The sequence below is a fragment of the Myxocyprinus asiaticus genome, chromosome 33 (assembly GCF_019703515.2).
Source record: "Myxocyprinus asiaticus isolate MX2 ecotype Aquarium Trade chromosome 33, UBuf_Myxa_2, whole genome shotgun sequence".
Taxonomy (NCBI): Eukaryota; Metazoa; Chordata; class Actinopteri; order Cypriniformes; family Catostomidae; genus Myxocyprinus; species Myxocyprinus asiaticus.
This window is the reverse complement of record NC_059376.1, coordinates 12,762,509-12,782,207: the sequence shown is the minus strand read 5'-3', so window position 1 is coordinate 12,782,207 and position 19,699 is coordinate 12,762,509.

Sequence of the window (19,699 nt, the reverse complement as noted above, 5' to 3'; positions counted from 1 at the left end):
AATCTGAGCGACTGGAAAAAATCATGGAACAGTCTTACTTTCAAAAATTATGTTCCAAACTTAAGTTCGGGAGGAGCTTATTCATCTAGGCAGGCAAATCATATCCCAAGGATATATAAGTGGCTGCTTGACTGGCACTGGTGATGATTCTTCTGGCGTCCCTCCACCTCCCCATCTCCTCCTTTATATTTCATAAAGCCTATACCAATTATAGTATAGGTATAGATAGTCTGGCAGGGGGGATCTCAGAGCTCAAGCCTAGTCCTGTGCTCAAGCCCCTCCATTATGGACAGCACACAAAATCTGTCCACCTTAACCCTTGTGCACAGTTCGTTTGTGAGTCACTCTTCTGATGTTTGTTGGACAAAAATGATTTTATGGTATTTAGACCTTATTTAGCTCTAAATGACTAAATTACACTATTCGTTTTCATATAAAACAAGCAAAAAAAAAAAACAAAAAAAAAACCTTCATTTCAGTAAATTGAAAGTGTCAAAACATCACAATTTCTCATGCATTGGGGGTCTCTGGTCAAATCTGTTGGAATAAAATAATTAATAATAATTACATGAAATAACAACTGTGGCCAGTAGATGGCTTCAGTGCTCTATGCATTGGATGATCTCTATAAGCTCGTGTTCTAACAAACTTAATTTGTAGATATTATCACATGTTATGCACCGGATATATATATATATATATATATATATATATATATATATATATATATATATATATATATATATATATAGACATTATAAAAACTAACTAAACTGTAGCATTTTTTTCTAAATCACTTTTGTTAAAGTGTCAGATTTTACAGTGATGCTCCAATATGCTGTCAAACCTGACCATGCTGCCACAGTCAAATCTGATTGTGTTACAAAGAAAAGACTATTATAAGACTTATTATTTTGTTACCTGTCATTTATTTCAAACATCAAACGTCAAAATTCTAGCATAAACTTTGTCACACAGGGGTCAGACCCTCAGACTTCGACCTGTGTGGTATGTTTGGTATATATAGACAGGTTTGTCTACACCTGTGAGGGCCGGAAAAAGCTCTTAAATTAGTCAGATGATGTTGATCTTCAAATCTAGTCATGTGCACATGTTTGTATGATGGTTAGGGTTAGGTTTAGGGGTAGAATTTGGAAATAGAAAATATCATTAGCCTGATATGAAATCAGAGGAAGTCAATGAGAGATCACTAATATAATCAAACAAACGTGTGTGTGTGTGTGTTTTCGACATTGTTGATGTTTTATAGCCTCACCCCTTTATTTATGTGTGGTTGGGTTTTGCATTGTGTCTGATTTAACAAAACAAATATCTGTATTTTAGTATTTCCCATTCATTTCCTGGAACATCACAAGTGTTTTTTTTTTTTTGTTTTTTTTTAAGACCCCTTAGACTTATCGAATCAAGTCCAGATTTTTTTCAGATAGCTATCAGAGGAAATGTCACCAAGTCTTGTACCACTCAGATAAAGGATCCGATTTTTATTAAAGAAAAAATAAATAAATATCAAAACGAGTCCAAAAAAACCCAAACATTACAAGCACATTATTGGTATAAATGACTCAGCAGGACTTGAGATTTGTCTTCTCCTCTCAATACATGCTCTGTCAATCCAAACAGTGGTAAACAGAAACTCTTATGGACACTAATGAAAGCCGTTGTGATGTTTGAACTTTCTGAGTCAAAGATTCGTCTCGGCCACAATCAAACATGGGACCGTTTCTTGTGTCGCTTGGCGTTGAAATGCAAATGAGCCTCATTCACCAGCACCCCGTAATTAAGTGAGTAAATGGCTCATAGATTAGGAGTAATAGCTCTTTGGTCTTTTCTGTAACAAGCTACTGCAAAGCAATGATTGTGTTTTCTATTTTGTCTTTTTACCCTTATATTGTCTATTAGTGAATTATCAAGTTTGTTGCAAGAAAAGCAGAGAGAATCTAATTCATTTGTGGTTTAAAAGTTAATTAAATTATTATTGTCATTTTTGATCATTGCTTTTGTGTGGAAGCATTCATAAAAACTTCAAAATGGGCATATGTTCAGCCTAGTTAATTTTAAACAGAATGATGGGCCAAATGTCAGAACAAGATATAACTAATGGTTGGCCAATATGGGTTTAGCAATGGCTGATTCTGACAACTAGAGAGCAGGGTGGCTGATATAATAGTGATATACAGTATATATGATCATCTTGTATCACCTTGAAGGGGTTTATTTCAACAACTGGCTGAATGTACATTATTTCACTTATTACATGGCTACTAAATAAATAAATAAATAAATGGACATACATTTTGATTTGCGTTGAAATTATGTATTTGTGTGAGAAGTAATACATCGCTGTACAGCTTAATTCCACCTCCGGCTTGGGTCAGACTTCTGTTTGTGTTTATTTTGTAAATAACAACCATCTGACTCCTTATTAGGCGTCTTATTACAAGATTACTTGCCAAATAAATAAATAAATGGACATGATACATAGATATGAGTTGAAATAATTTTATTGGCCTACTTGTAGAGATCGCACAGTTATCGCAATACATGGATGAGCGGTCTAATATGTCTTAATCCACGGAAGTGCGGTTGTTACTTAGAGGTATAAGACCGCTAGATGGCGCCATTGACCAATCAGAATCAAGTACTCCAGAGTGCAGTGCAATAAGCACTGATATTGAACATTTTTAGTGCAATATTTACTTCAAATTCATTAAAATATTTGAAAACAAGTAGTCTATTATCCATGGACAGGGCTGTTGGTTTAAATTGGAACTGACACAAATGAGATCTAAGAACATATTTTAGATCTATGGTTTAAACCTCGTTAGCAAAAATGTCAAATTAATTTCAGTGAACCATGTCTTTTGAAAAATCTGTTTCAATGAATTGGTTATGTCACTGATTAAATTTAGCTTATAAGCAATTTGTTTGTATCATTACTCTGAGGTGGTTACAGAAGTTCCTGCATGGCATTTTATCTTTTAAAATGTTTTAATGTAAAAACATATGTAGGTAATTGTTAGGGCTGCTGATTTAACATATTCATTTAGTGTGAACGTAGATCCATACGTAAATGTCATTATAAGCCTCACTGTATTTGCATTCCACAGTCAGCAGGGGGCAGTCAATGCAGCCTCGGCTTGGGGCTGTACCATAGATATAGGGGAAAAGTGGCTGTATAGGCAAAATGCTTTGCCAAGGAGAGCAGGCAGACTGCACAAAATGAATAAGGAGTCATTCACAAATGACGTGATTTTGCATTCAAAGACCTTGAGATCGAGTTTTTCAAAGTTTAAACTCCTTTTAACTTGACACGTCTTAAAACACAACGTTTATGGCACGAAACACTGAAATGTGCAACACAACCAAGAGTTCCCATCTGACAGATGTATACTACATAGACAAACATAATAAATAGCGCGGACAGAACTCATTCTGTGACGAACTGAATAGAAAATTGATTGCTGAGTAGGCCAATTATAGGCTTATGTGCAATGATATGGAAATAAAACAAATACTATATAGACCTCTAAAGTCACTTTTTGTATTTTCTAATCAATGTTTTATTTGTCTGATACAATAATGTAATATATTTGAATTATCAGAATTATTATATTATATGTTATATTTATAATTATTTAAATGATTGTATATTAAATTATGTTTATTTAGTGGCCTTTCTCAACTAATGTTGATTATATGTGATTAAATAATCGGCATATCACATAATTAATTTGATTAAAGATTTTAATCAATTTACAGCCTTAGTAATTATTGCTGTTTATTCCTATCTATGTTTATTTGTACAGTGTTTCCCAACCACTGTGCCGCGGCACATTAGTGTGCCGCGGCACATTAGTGTGCCGTGAAAGTTTGTCAGATGTGCCCTGGAAAATTATCAAATTCCACAAAATAAATAAATGCATAAATAAATAATATTAATAAAAAAATAATCAGGGGTCGGACTCCCACTTGATTGATTACAGCAGTTGTCAATCGCATGCTTGGGAACCGCAGTCCTACCGAGGCAGATCGCTTGACTGGTTACAGCCATGGCCAATCGCGTGCTTGGCTACAGCAGCACATGCACAATGAATCAAGGTGTTTTTCCAAACATCATTTTTGTGTGCTTGAAGGGCACTTGGAAAGGGTACGTCACTTGAAGAGTCATTCCAAACAAAAGAAAGTTTATTTTATCACAAAGGGCCCTTTTTCAAGACTTTTAGTGAAGGGTACATTCAAACTGTAATGCTATGCTCTCTTTAGAGAGCCCACATCAAGAGATTTGTCCTTTATAGTGAGTAAGGCATAGGGACGATCACTTTCGATTGGCATTCACCCGTGTCTGACAGGAATGGAGCTTGAACTCTGAAGAAGAGGCATTCGTGAAACTTCTCATTTGTAAACAAGCTGAATGACCTGGGACAACATGTACCGACCGTATGAATGAGAGGGGCATGTTGCTCATTCACTTCGGCATCTTTCGTCTTCCTTGTTTATCAAGGAGAGAAAGGGCAGAAGAGCTATGATTAATGTGTAAAAGTGAGTGAAGTTTATACACGTTAAGGGGTGTTCACATGACTCGCGTCAACGCTGCCGAATACATTGAAGTCTATGAGGTGATGCCACTTTACACCAGTGTTTTTCCACACGCGTTTTTGCTTCAAAAATACTGTTTTTGAGAGTACAAAGCAACAATAAATATTTAAAAATTGTCAAAATTTGTGAAGAGATTTTGAATGTCTCATAATTTATTTTAATTAAATATTACCTTATCGTTTCCGAATATCAGAGACCCCAGTTATTGAACTAATTTAAATTCACCAAGAAAATACTAAGTCCTAAACATAAACGAGTCCTTTTATTACTTTCTGCTATCAAAATAATTGGCAGTTTTTTTCTCTCTCTCTTCCAATACATGTTTTCAATGTATATTGTGCACATCTCCGCTTTCTTGATTCCCTCGCCCTTCATGAGTTTGCATTCCTGTAATTTATTGTGGCATTGCAAGAATTAATTTGCAAGAACAAATCAGCAAATTAGAAAAGAAGCAAATTTTTTGTTTTTTCATTACCCAATTATCGCTCTTGCCACCTGTGACCTCATTACACAGCAAACCTACATGACTTCATAGTGGTGTGCCGTGGGATTTTTTATTTGTAAAAAGTGTGCCATGGCAGAAAAAAGGTTGGGAAACACTGTATTAGTACATATAAAAATATAAGAAATACAATTCTTTCTTTACATTGAGTTCATTTTATTGTTCAGTTATAAATTGTTCAGTTATAGTATAATTCTTTGAACAAAAAACTTGAAAGACTCGTGATGAAAACAGCTAATCATATCTATGTTAAGTTTAAATAAATAGCCATTCCATTTTTTCAGAGTATGGTATGGAGTTATTTTTTGCCTACAGCATACTGTGAGTGTTCTTATCCCACATTGGGAGGCAGCGTCCCCTCCCTGCAGGGGCTCCCATTATATTCAGCAGGTAGAACACACAGACTAATGGAAGTATTGAGGTGCTCTTTGGGGCTCGTATTAGAGCCAAGAGCTCAGCTGCAGAAACAGAACAAGTGCTCCTGTGGTTTATTGTACATTTTCAACCAATTGTGGAGAACCAAAATGTTACTGAAAAACACCAAAAACCAGAGATCAATGGATCACAAAGCATATTTGTGTATCATTTAGATGTTTATGATTTATACTTCAGGATTGACAGTGTTTTCATTTAGAATTTTATTGATCGTTTTTGGTATAACTTCTAACAAAACAGAATTAATTATTCTTGATCTTCATAATTGCTAATGCACCATTGCAGAATCTGAGTTTCACGTTCAGCCAATCTATAGATATTCAGCTCATGCTTTATTACAACCCCAATTCCGAAAAAGTTGGGACAGTATGAAAAATGCTAATAAAAACAAAAACGAGTGATTTGTAAATTATATTCACCCTTTGCTATATTGAAAGCACTACAACTACAAATTATATGATGTTTTACCGTGTGAATTTAATATATATATATATATATATATTTTTTGTACAGTAATTTCAAATCAGATGATTGCAACACGCTCCAAAAAAGTTGTGACATTCGAGCGTTTACCACTGTGAAACATCACCATTTCTTCGAATAACACTTATTAAGCATTTAGGCACTGAAGACACAAGTTTGTTAAGTTTAAAAAATGGAATTTTCCCCCATTCATCCATTATGCAGGTCTTCAGCTGCACAATTGTATGCACCACACATTCTCAATTGGAGATGGTCAGGACTGCAAGCAGGCTAATCTAGTACCTGCACTCTCTGCTTATTCGGCCAGTATGTGGTTTGAAGTTGTCCTGCTGGAAAATATAGGGACGTTCCTGGAAAAGACGGTGCTGGATGGCAGAATATGCTATTCCAAAATTTTTACATACTGTATCTATCTGCATTAATAGTACCCTCACAGATGTGTGAGTTACCCATGCCATGGGCACTGACACACGACTGGCCCATAAAGACACTGGCTTTTGGACCTGATGCTGATAACAGCTTGGATGGTCCTTTTCCTCTTTGACCCTGAGAACACTATGGCTATTTCAAATGTGGACTCATTGGACCAAAAAACACGGTTCCACTGTTCTACTTTCCATCTCAGATGTGACCGAGCCCAGAGAAGTCGGCAGCGCTTCTGGACAGTGTTGATGTAGGGCTTCTGCTTTGCTTCTGGACAATGGCTTCTGGACAGTGTTGATGTTGGGCTTCTGCTTTGCATAGTAAACCTTAACTTGAATCTGTGGATGCAGCGGCGAATGGTGTTGACTAACAAAGGTTTACTAAAGTATCCCAAGCCAATGTTCATGATATCCATTACAGATGAATGATGTTTTTTAAGACAGTGACGTCTGGGGGATCGGAGATCACTTGCATTCAGAAGTGGTTTTCGGCCTTGCATTTTATGCACCAAAATTTGACCAGATTCATTTAATCTTTTAACTATATTGTGCATGTAGAGGGTGACATGCCCAACATCCTTCCAATTTGTCTTTGGGGAACATTTCTCTCAAAGTGCTGGATTATTTGCTGAAGCATCTTTTGGCAAATTGACAAGTCTCGAACGATCCTTACTCTTGAAGGACAAGGCCATTTTTGGAGGCTCCCTATATACTATGACATGATTGCCTCACCTGTTTAACATCTGTTTCACATTGCCTTGTTATTTAAACTTGTCAAATTGTTTTTAGTCTTAAATTGCCCCTGTCTCAACTTTTTTGGAGCATGTTGCAAACATCTGATTTGAAATTACTGTACATTAAAAAACAAACAAAGAAATTCAAAAGGTAAAATATCATAAACTCAGCAAAAAAAGAAACGTCCTTTCACTTTCAAATACTTTTATTTTCAGCAAACTTAACATGTGTAAATATTTGTATGAACATAAAAAGATTCAACAACTAAGACATAAACTGAACAAGTTTCACAGACATGTGACTAACAGAAATGGAATAATGTGTCCCTGAACAAAGGGGGGGGGGGGGGGTTCAAAATCAAAAGTAACAGTCAATATCTAGTGTGGCAACCAGCTGCATTAAGTACTGCAGTGCATCTCCTCCTCATGGACTGCACCAGGTTTGCCAATTCTTGCTGTGAGATGTTACCCCACTCTTCCACCAAGGCACTTGCAAGTTTCCGGACATTTCTGGGGGGAATGTCCCTAGCCCTCACCCTCCGATCCAACAGGTCCCAGACGTGCTCAATGGGATTGAGATCCGGGCTCTTCGCTGGCCATGGCAGAACACTGACATTCCTGTCTTGCAGGAAATCATGCACAGAACGAGCAGTATGGCTGGTAGCATTGTCATGCTGGAGAGTCATGTCAGGATGAGCCTGCAGGAAGGGTACCACGTGAGGGAGGAGGATGTCTTCCCTGTAATGCACAGCATTGAGATTGCCTGCAATGACAACAAGCTCAGTCCGATGATGCTGTGAGACACCGCCCCAGACCATGACGGACCCTCCACCTCCAAATTGATCCCGCTCCAGAGTACAGGCCTCAGTGTAATGCTCATTCCTTCGATGATAAACGCAAGTCTGACCATCACCCCTGGTGACACAAAACCGCGACTTGTCAGTGAAGAGCACTTTTTGCCAGCGAATGTGGGTTTGTGCCCATAGGCAACGTTGTTGCCAGTGATGTCTGGTAAGGACCTGCCTTACAACAAGCCTACAAGCCCTCAGTCCAGCCTCTCTCAGCCTATTGCGGACAGTCTAAGCACTGATGGAGGGATTGTGCGTTCCTGGTGTAACTTGGGCAGTTGTTGTTGCCATGCTTTACCTGTCCCGCAGGTGTGATATTCAGATGTACCGATCCTGTACAGGTGTTGTTACACGTGGTCTGCCACTGAGAGGAAGATCAGCTGTCCCTCTTTCTCCCTGTAGCACTGTCTTAGGCATCTCACAGTATGGACATTGCAATTTATTGCCCTGGCCACATCTGCGGTTCTCATGCCTCCATGCAGCATGCCTAAGGCACGTTCACGCAGATGAGCAGGGACCCTGGGCATCTTTCTTTTGGTGTTTTTCAGAGTCAGTAGAAAGGTCTCTTTAGTGTCCTAAGTTTTTATAACTGTGACCTTAATTGCCTACCGTCTGTAAGCTGTTAGTGTCTTAACGACCGTTGCACAGGTGCATGTACATTAATTGTTTATGGTTCAATGAACAGCATGGAAAACATTGTTTAAACCCTTTCAAATAAAGATCTGTAAAGTTATTTGGATTTTTACAAAATTATCTTTAAATACAGTGTCCTGAAAAAGGGAAGTTTCTGTTTTTGCTGAGTTTATATTGTGCAATTGTAGTGCTTTCAATATAGCAAAGGGTGAATATAATTTACAAATCACTCCTTTTTGTTTTTATTAGCATTTTTCATACTGTCCCAACTTTTTTAGAATTGGGGTTGTACAGACCAAATCTGTCTGCCACAAAATGCATTCCTTTTGGTTTTTCTTTTTGATAAATCTTATACCCAGATAGAGCTAGGTGATACATATTGAATATTCATAATATAATCACAATGACTTTGCAATACAGAATTAAGCAATTTATGAAGGTAAAAATATATTTGTATTGTTATATTTGTGCATATAAATGAAAATAATTTTATATTCTTCTTTATATTATTTGGTGGAAAAACAATAGTGTATAAAACATGTATTGATTATTTTTTACTGTATTTTACTCCTTGCATTAAACAATCTACTTGACTACAATAGTTGTTTGCTTTAAATAATTAATTAAAACCTTCTGAACCATTTCAGAGCTAATACATAAATACTAAGATACAATTGAATATATTGCATATCGCTGTTAGGAAAAAATAAGTTATAATAATAAGATGTGTGAAATGAAAATAATAGTGACTTTCAATGTCTACCTCAATGGCAGAGCACCTGGAAACCATGCAGGATATTTCCAATCAAACACGGGATGACAGTAGGATCTATAGCTCCAGCTATTGAAATCTCAAGTGAAAATGGGTTGGATCCATCCATACACATCAGAATGTCAAATGCATTTCACAGAGAATTGATGCTGTGCATCTCATGTCAATATGTGAAAAGCTATCATTATTAGAGGATCATTAGTGGGATATTAGAGGACTAAAGGCTTTCTGCACTTGGTCTATTCTCTTGCTGCCTATTTAGCAACAGTTCATATTTTTAAAATACTTTATTTTTTAGTTGTTCATAATTATATGTCAATATTCTTAAAATTCAGTAACATTTTTCTCAAGTTATTTTCGCAACCTCAGGTGGAGTTTTATTTCTCTCAAGATTTCTTCCTCATCGACGTCTAGGGAGATTTTATTTTCCACCGTCAGCTTTTCACTGGAGGTTTTGGAACAATGTGTACCGCAAAAAGTACTATTCAAATAAAATCTTATTGCACTGAATCTATCAGTTATCTATTATTCATTATTAGACAGTATTTTAACTTCACCTTGGCCAGAGGATTTTATTCCTTTTGCCACAGACCTCCCAACAGTTTGCCAGGTGTTTTCTGAACATTTAAGTACAATGTGTTTCAAGAGTGTTTCTGTGCAAGCATAAAACAGATGGCTGTTTTTATACACTTCATGTTTTACACTTTTATTTATAGTGAGAGTGGAGAAAGAACAGAAACGATGGGGAGACGGCAAAGGGAGATCAGGAAATGATGCAAGCCGGAATAGAACTTTTGCTGGCAATATGAGCACCAAAGCTCAATGTCACTGAGAATGTGCAATCACTGCTGGAGTTTTGTTAAGTGCCTCCTTTTTCTATCCTGACACAGCTACTTAAATTAAATCTAACAGTATGGTTTGAAAAATACAGAGGGACCTTGAAATAAAATGCATGATTGGCTATTAATCAAATATGCTATGACAGAATGCAAAATCCATTCCTTCCCATAATAACTTTTGTTTTCCCTTTAAATGTAATTGTACAATAGATCAACTGATCTAGAGTCAGAAAATACTTTCTCAGTGGGTTTAATATCTTTTGTCTAGCTTTGCACACTCAGATAACATTTTCATTTCAACAGCTCTTGTTCTTTCTGTATTAGACTTGCATCGTAAGGTGGAAAATGAAAAAAACAATTATTGTGTTTACCCAAGTGGTGACATAAATCAAAGAGTGGGATTAGAATCCTCCAGAATCTGTCTATATTGCAGTTACATCCCACTCACATATTAATGTTTACATATTAATAGGTTTACAGTGCCTATGAGAGTTTGAAACACATTTAAATAAATTCACAATATTTTCACTCTTCCAAATGTAGAGGTAAGGAAGCATCCTTTATTTTTTAATTCTCCCAGAAATACTATATTTCATCAAAGTACTCAATCGTCATGGTCACTTTTGTAACCTCCGTTCCCTGATGGAGGGAACGAGATGTTGTGTCAATGTAGTGACACTAGGGGTCACTCTTGGGAGCCCCAAACATCTCTGCTTTTTTGAAAAAAGGCCAATGGGAATTGGCGAGTGGAATTTGCATGCCACTCCCCTGGACATACGGGGATAAAAGGAGCTGGTATGCAACCACTCATTCAGGTTTTGTGCTGAGGAGCTGAGTCCAGGTCCCGGCCATTTCAGCAGGTAGTTCAGCATTTTGGCAAGAGGGACACAACCTCTTGTGCCCTCCACCAGGGAACGGAGGTTATGAAAGTAACCATGACGTTCCCTATCTGTCACTCACGTTGTGTCGATGTAGTGACACTAGGGGTCTCTCAAATCAAATCAAATCACTTTTATTGTCACACAACCATATACACAAGTGCAATAGTGTGTGATATTCTTGGGTGCAGTTCTGAGCAACATAGTAGTCGTCTATACAAAAAGCCACAACTAGCTGAACTGTGCTACGTGAACTGGCGGTGCGAGATGGGCAGACCACTGTGTGCCTCATAGCCAGCGCACCAGGCCATCATGTAATCTCCCCCAACGCTCTTACGAGCGTCCAACGGTCCTTCAGGAACAAGTCGACTGCCCAACAATAGGAGACCTGCTCTAGGGGAACCCCTGCCCATAGAAATGCAAGGTCGGTCCAAGGACTGAAGAGGTGGTGACAGATCGGCGTGATGGCCACCCGATGTTACCCGCGGCACCATGCCCATCTCGGGACTCGACTCTGAAGCCAGTACTGAAGTGGTCTCATGTGCATCAACCCGAGTGGTGTGGCCGCCGCTGAGGATGCCATATGCCCCAGGAGCCTCTGAAAAAATTTCAGTGGAACCGCTGTCCTCTGTCTGAATGCCTTCAGACAGTTCAGCACTGACAGTGCACACTCGTTCGTGAGGCGTGCCATCATCGAGACTGAGTCCAACTCCAAACTGAGAAAAGAGATGCTCTGAACCAGGGAGAGCTTGCTCTTTTCCCAGTTGACCCGAAGCCCCAGTTGGCTGAGGAGCCAGAGCACGAGATCCCTGTGTGCGCACAGCAACTCTCGAGAGTGAGCTAGGATTAGCCAGTCGTCGAGATAGTTGAGGATGCAGACGACCACTTCACTTAGCGGGGCAAGGGCTGCCTCTGCGACCTTCGTGAAGACACAAGGGGACAAGGACAGGCCGAAGGGGAGGACCTTGTACTGGTATGCTTGGCCTTCGCAGGCAAACCGCAGGGTCTGTGTTGAGGTAAGACCGAGACATGGAAGTACGCGTCCTTCAGGTCTACCACCATGAACCAATCTTGATGCCGGACACTCGCTAGTATGCGTTTTTGCATCAGCATCTTGAACGGGAGTCTGTGCAAAGCCCGGTTCAGTACTCGCAGGTCCAGGATTGGTCGCAACCCACCGCCTTTCTTCGGTACGATGAAATAAGGGCTGTAGAACCCTTTCTTCATCTCGGCTGGAGGGACAGGCTCTATCGCGCCCTTGCGCAGAAGGGTCGCGATCTCCGCACGTAAGGTAGTGGCATTCTTGCTCTTCACCGAGATGAAGCGGATGCCGCTGAACCTGGGCAGGTGCCTGGGAAACTGAATCGAGTAGCCGAGTTGGACGGTCTGGGTCAGCCATCGCAACGGGTTGGAAAGCGCGAGCCACGCGCCCAAACTCCGGGTGAGGGGGACCAAGGGAATGATCACGTCGGACATACCGGCGGGTGGGGCCTCATGGCGGGGCGGAGCTCGAGATGCCACATCGAGGGTACTTGAGCCCCGTGGCCGTGCTGAGTCCAGGGACATCGAAGCACTTACCTGGCTCCTGCCGCCCACCATAAGATTGGCCGAGGAGGGGGGAGGAGGAATATCATCCCCGTAGTCCACCGGAACCAATACCTTGTGGGTGTGTTTGTGCCACAGCTGGGCGCACAGGGGCGGGGGGTCAACTTTGAAATCTTCCTCGGGTTCTTAGCGGCCGGCCATGAGACGGGTGGCATATGCTTCCTGCGTTGGGCTCCATGCCGGGGCCGGGCCATGGGGGCGGGCTGCGGCAGAGTGGGTGTTGTTGCTGCAGGAGGATGCCCTTGGTGATGAGCAGATGTGGTGCGGGGTCTTGAGCTGCGCCGGGGCAGGATGTGTTGTATGGCCTCCGTCTGCATCTTCATCACTGAGAACTGCTGGGCAAAGTCCTCGACGGTGTCGCCGAACAGGCCGACCTGGGAGATGGGGGCGTCAAGGAACCGTGCCTTGTCAGCCTCTCGCATCTCAACCAGGCTGAGCCAAAGTTGGCACTCCTGGACCACCAGGGTGGATATCGCTTGCCCGAGAGTCCGCGCCATGACCTTCGACGCCCAGAGAGCGAGGTCGGTCGCCGAGCACAGTTCCTTCATCAATCCTGGGTCAGAACTACCCTTGTGCAGCTCTTTTAGCACCTTGGCTTGGTGTACTTGCAGGAGAGCCATGGTGTGCATGGCAGAGGTGGCTTGTCCAGCGGCACCGTAGGCCCTAGTCATCAGAGATGACGTAAACCTACAGGTGCTAGATGGGAGCTTCGGGCAACCATGCCAGGTGGTGGTGCTCTGTGGACACAAGTGCACTGTGAGCACCTTATCCACCTGGGGGATCACCGAATAACCCCTGGCCGCTCCACCATCGAGGGTAGTGAGAGCGGGGGAGCTGAAAGACCGGGACCGGGCAGTAAAAGGTGCCTCCCATGATCTTGTCAGCTCCTCATGCACTTCCGGAAAGAAAAGAACGGGGGCGGGGAGTGGCTGTGGGTGGCGCCCCAAGCCCAGGAACCAATCGTCGAGCCGCAAGGGTTCATGGGAGAGTGGAGGGTTCCACTCTAGCCCGACGCTCGTGGCTGCCCTGGAAAGCATGTCCATCATTTCCGCGTCGGCCTGAGACTGGGCAACCATTCCCGAAGGAGGAAGCCCAGTTGAAGCCTCTGCGTCCGACTGGATGAGCCCACTCTCCGATGCTGCACTCGATAACTCATCATCTTCCCAGGCTCTGAACAAGAGGTCGAACTCACCCTGAGACGAGCCGGCGGTCTCGTCTGAGCGCCTGACTGGGGCAAGCGAGTGTGTTGGGGAATGTGAGGTCTGTGGGGGGATACCCGGTGGAGATGGTCCCATTGATGTCCCCAAATCGCCTCCAGTGCTAACCGGCTACCTGTAGGTAGAAGGACTGAGGCGGGGACAAGACCCATCCATGAATGATGTCTCCACATGGGCAGCGCCCAGACACGTAAAACAGCGATCGTGGCCTTCAGAAGTGGAGAGATAACGACAGCAACCAGGAATAACACACAAACGGAAAGGGATCTTTAAAAGGACGTTTGGGTGTGTGCCGCTCTTTTAGAATGAAAATATACTCTTTTTAGAATATACTCTTTTGTTATTCTGCCGAAGCGCCCAGGGGCGTTCTCTGCACTCCACAGGTGCAGAAGGGGAGAAGCCGCTGAAATGCGCCGTAAAATCCAGCAGATGAGGTGAATGAACTTGCGGATGAAATAGAACCGCTCGGCTCTGAAAAGAAAATCTGAATGAGTGGTTGCATACCAGCTCCTTTTATACCCGTAAAAAGCAGAGGTGTTTGGGGCTCCCAAGAGTGACCCCTAGTGTCACTACATCGACACAACTTCGAGTGAGTGACAGATAGGGAACAAAACTTTGCAATGCCAAATTCTGTCAAAATACAATAGATCAAATGGTCTTCGGAATTTAGGTGGTAAAAGTCTATTAGTTTTATTATTGATTCAATAATACGATGATGCGAATGAGATTCAAGGGCTATGCCAGAGGGTAAGGTAAGATTTTCAGTGAATAATGACTTATATTTTCAGGCTGTTCCTATTGCATGGTTTTGCAGACTAGGAACAGAGTAGCATGGACTACTTTTAAGGTGCTTACTGGTAGCATGGAAATGGTAGCAAGCTTTTTATCCTCTTTGGAGCTTGAATGCCACTATATACTTGTATCGGAAAGATCAGCATAATCATTATGCAAAATATCTCTTCTCCAGAAGATATACAGTATAAGCTCTTGTGCTCTACAAAAGAATACAAGTGGTAACACTGTACATTAATATTCCCTTTGTTAAAGGAATTATTTACACAAAAATGAAAATTCTCTCATCATTTACTCACCATCATGCCACCACAGATGTGTATACATTTCTTCTGCAGAACACAAATGAAGATTTTTAGAAGGATATTTCAGCTCTGTAGGTCCACACAATGCAAGTGCATGGTGACCAGAACATTTAATCTCCAAAAATCATATAAACCAGCATAAAAGTAATCCATATGACATGGGGCGGGTTTGCAATCGACCAACCCGGGGCCCCATTTTGAAAATGTTTGCTTAAAATTTACATAAAATGTATTTTAAATCATATTATGACTTTAATCTCATAATGCTACGACTTTATTCTCGTTATTTTGACTTTATTCTCAAAATATTATGACTTTAATCTCATAATGCTACGACTTTATTCTCTGAATTTTACTTTATTCTCAAAATATTATGACTTTAATCTCATAATGCTACGACTTTATTCTCGTAATTTTGACTTTATTCTCAAAATATTATGACTTTAATCTCATAATGCTACGACTTTATTCTCATAATTTTGACTTTATAATCAAAATATTATGACTTTAATCTCATAATGCTACGACTTTATTCTCGTAATTTTGACTTTATAATCAAAATATTATGACTTTAATATCATAATGTTACAACTTTATTCTGGATATTTTGACTTTATTCTGAAAATATTGCAACTTTAATCTCGTTATTTTTATATTTTTACTTTATTCTGAAAATATTGCAACTTTAATCTCGTTATTTATATATTTTTACTTGATTCTGAAAATATTGCAACTTTAATCCCGTAATTTTTATATTTTTACTTTATTCTGAAAATATTGCAAATTTAATCTCATAATTTTGAATGAATGATGAATGAACGTTACATTTATATAGCACTTTTCTGACACTAAACACAAAGCGCTTGTGAACAGGGGACTCTCCTCAACCACCACCAGTGTGTAGCATCCACTTGGATGATGCGACGGCAGCCACAGTGCACCAGTACGCTTATCAAACACTAGCTATTGCTGGAGAGGAGAGAGTGGAGTGATAGAGCCAATTCATGTATGGGGATTATTAGGAGGCCATGACTGATGAGGACCAATGGGAGGAATTTTGCCAGGACACTGGGGTTACACCCCTATTCTTCACGAGAAGAGTCAGGACCTCACCTTATCGTCTCATGCAAAGGACGGTGCCCTTTTTACAGTATAGTGTCCCCATCACTATACTGGGGCATTAGGACCCACACAGACCGCAGGGTGAGCACCCCTTGCTGGCCGCCCTAATACCTCTTCCAGGAGCAACCTTAGTTTTCCCTAAGAGGTCTCCCATCCAGGTACTGACCAGGCTAAACCCTGCTTTGCTTTCAGTGGGCAACTGGTCTTGAGCTACAGGATGATATGGCTGCTTTTGACTTTATTCTCCAAAAACGTATTCTCAAAATATTACGACTTTAATCTCGTAATGCTATGACTTTATTCTCAAAATTGTGACTTTATTCTCAAAATGTTATGACTTTATTCTCGAAGTCTTAGATTTAAACATTTTTCCCCATGGCATTTATATGGCGTCATAGTTTTATAAGGGGGTTCATTAATGACTAGTAAATCATTAAAAAAATTCATTGAAATCATCCATTTATTTTTAAAACAACATATGTAGAAAGGGTGACATTCATGCAATTCCTGCCAAATAGTGAGGCATTTTACCTCATGTTATAAAAGGTTAATAACATGCATTCGACATAAGTCACCAATGAAAATGTTCCTTAATGTAATGTTGACACATATGAAGCATTTACAGTATTCAGGAGTGGCCAACATTAGAAACTATGAACATAGAGTGCAGTACGGTTTAATGATTCAGACTTTATTGTATGATATATGCTGTGAATAAGCATGCAGACACAAAACGTGTTTTGTAGGGGACTTTAGGTAACTAGTTTTACATCAATGCGACATAGAAATTATAACACAAGTGAGTTAAGACATTAGTGAATATAAACACAAAGTGCACTGTAACAATACAACACAATCCCTCCTTTTAATCTCTATAATAGTCTATTTTTACAGCAATGTGACATAAGTCATGAATTATTATGTCATATTATATTTTGTAAAAAAAAAAAATACTCTAAATATGAGCACAAATATTTATTAAGCATTTATAACATTTAGGTTAAAATGCTTACTATAAGTCAAGTAATGCATAAAAGAGCCCTTTTATATTCATGCTGTTAAAACTGTAGTGATTTATAATGCATTTGTCAATGACTTACTAGTCATTAATTAATGAACCCCTTTATACTCCCTTAACAAAGGGAACATTCTGTAAAGTGTTACCATGAAAGTAATACAGGGCTGGAATGACATCATAAAAGATTTTCATGTTTTGGTTGAACTTTCCCTTTACAAACGAATAGCCTATTTATTTATTTTTTCAGAAAGATGGAAAAGAAGCAGCAGCAATCTCTCCAAGAGATTCAATGAAACCCTCTGTTTTCTGGCTCTCTCTTTGATCACTTCAACTTCCCTTCCAGCCAAAAAGACATGCAGTGAAATATATTTATAGTATTATATATAATTATTTAAGCTTGGCATTAGATTCATGCTCACAGTCAAGCTGTCAAAACTTCAGTTGTGAAGCTATTGCATCGTTGAGAACATCACTCGCACAGTTTTCAGTATTCAGCTAAGCACTTGCGCGTACTTTACGCACCTCTCTGTCACAGACGCACGCACTTGAGGCATCTTTTGCGCACTAATATTTAATCAAGCTGACGGGAAAGGATTTATATCAGATACATAAAGTAATTACATCCATTAATTAAACTACGTTATTAAAATGCATATTCATGTATTTAAATATATATATTGTATTGGTCCAACATCTAATTACACTTATATAACTTTTACACATTATGTCGTCGTTTTGTGAACGCGTCTTAAACTTTTCTATAATACTTATATTTTACTTGCTAGGCTATATACATTGAGAAGATCTCTCGGCAAATGCAATATAACTGAATTCCTAGATGTAACAAACGGTAGATAAGAAGACGTCTCACCTGTAGCAATAAAGATGCGGTTTAGGTTTTCCCTCACGGACGTGAAGATGCTCAATCAGTGGACTCCCGCGACTCCGTGTGTCATCACATGCGCTTCAGGACCAGAGTGAGAGCCACAGACTTTTGTTTCCTGTTGGATGGGCGGAGTCAGATCTCAACACTAAAAATGTAAGATTTAAGCCATTCAGTTTCATAACAAAGTTCCATCAATTGAACTGAGAAACCTTTATAAAAGCAAAAATTAAAAATTACCTAGTTTTATATATGAGATTTAGTTAAACATCACACAATTCAATTTGATAGAGTTTTGCTTTGAAATTGAATTGCCTGCCGATTACCCTTGGGCCAAACAAGGCCAACTGGGGATTGAGGTGGTGTTAATATCAAAGGCAGAGTTTGGAAGAACTAGGTTGCTAGGTTGTGTAACCAGCACACAACGGGACAGGTTCGAAAAAAAAAAAAAAAAAGAACTGCGGGCACAATACAAATCTGTTAAAATGCACAATGTACAAAGTGGTGCCCAAAGAAAAAACTGTCTTTAGTTCGAGACCATGGACGGTGTGCTTGGACATCATCCTGCTTTTAGTGAAGAGACCACTCGGGACACCATGCCAGTTACAGTCGGTGAGTTGTCAATGGTAACTTCTCTTGCTAGCTAGCTAATGTTTATAAACGAAATAAACTCGATATTCTAGATAACTAGATAACATGATACCTCAGCTTGATTTTCCTTCTTGCATATGAAATGGGCAGGCTGTGTGACGTTGGCACCAGATCGGTGTATTAAGGGTGGATTTTTGTGCACCGCTGCAGGGCTTTTGGCCCGATGGTGGGAACGCAGATCGATTTTGGTCTATTGGCCCCGGCTGGCCAGTTGATAGCCTTGGGTCGCACTGGCCCGATAGTGGAAAAGTGGTGATTATTTACTCATTTTCATGTTGTTCCAATCCCATATGCTGTCATTTTTCTATGGATCACAAAAGGGAACATTTTGAAGAATCTTCACACAGCTCTTTTCCATACAGTGACAGTTCATTGTGACAATGTCTGTCAAGCTCTAAAAAGAACAAAAAAATCACCACCTTATTCACTTATTATCTTCAAATTTTAGAGCCGAAGCAGAGATGATTTACAAGTAACACAAACGTACATTTTGGTTGTTTGCAGTACCGCCGCTCCCTATACGCATATTAAACAGTCTTCGTAGGGCACCAACTCCCTGGGGTGGAGGGGGTACCATCTTACCATAGGGGGGCACCAGAAACTCCACTGGCTGCCCTTCCTCGCACATTATACTTTATTCAAGGACCAGACAGCAGACACAGAACACGGACGATCGCCTCACAGCTGGCACCATCTCGCGCACATCCCCACACAGAACTGCTGGTCGTATCATGCATGCTTCAGTTCTCGAGTGTACATGTGGGTGTGCAATCATCAAGTGCGAGGATGTGTGAACGAGCTTCTCCATGAACGTGTATAGGAGATCTGGGCAGAGCTTTTTGATAAATAAGGACTGGATTTTTGTTTTGTTTCTCACCCAAAGTGTTTGTATCGCTTCAGAAGATGGATTAAACCACTGGAGCAGCATGGATTACCTTTATGC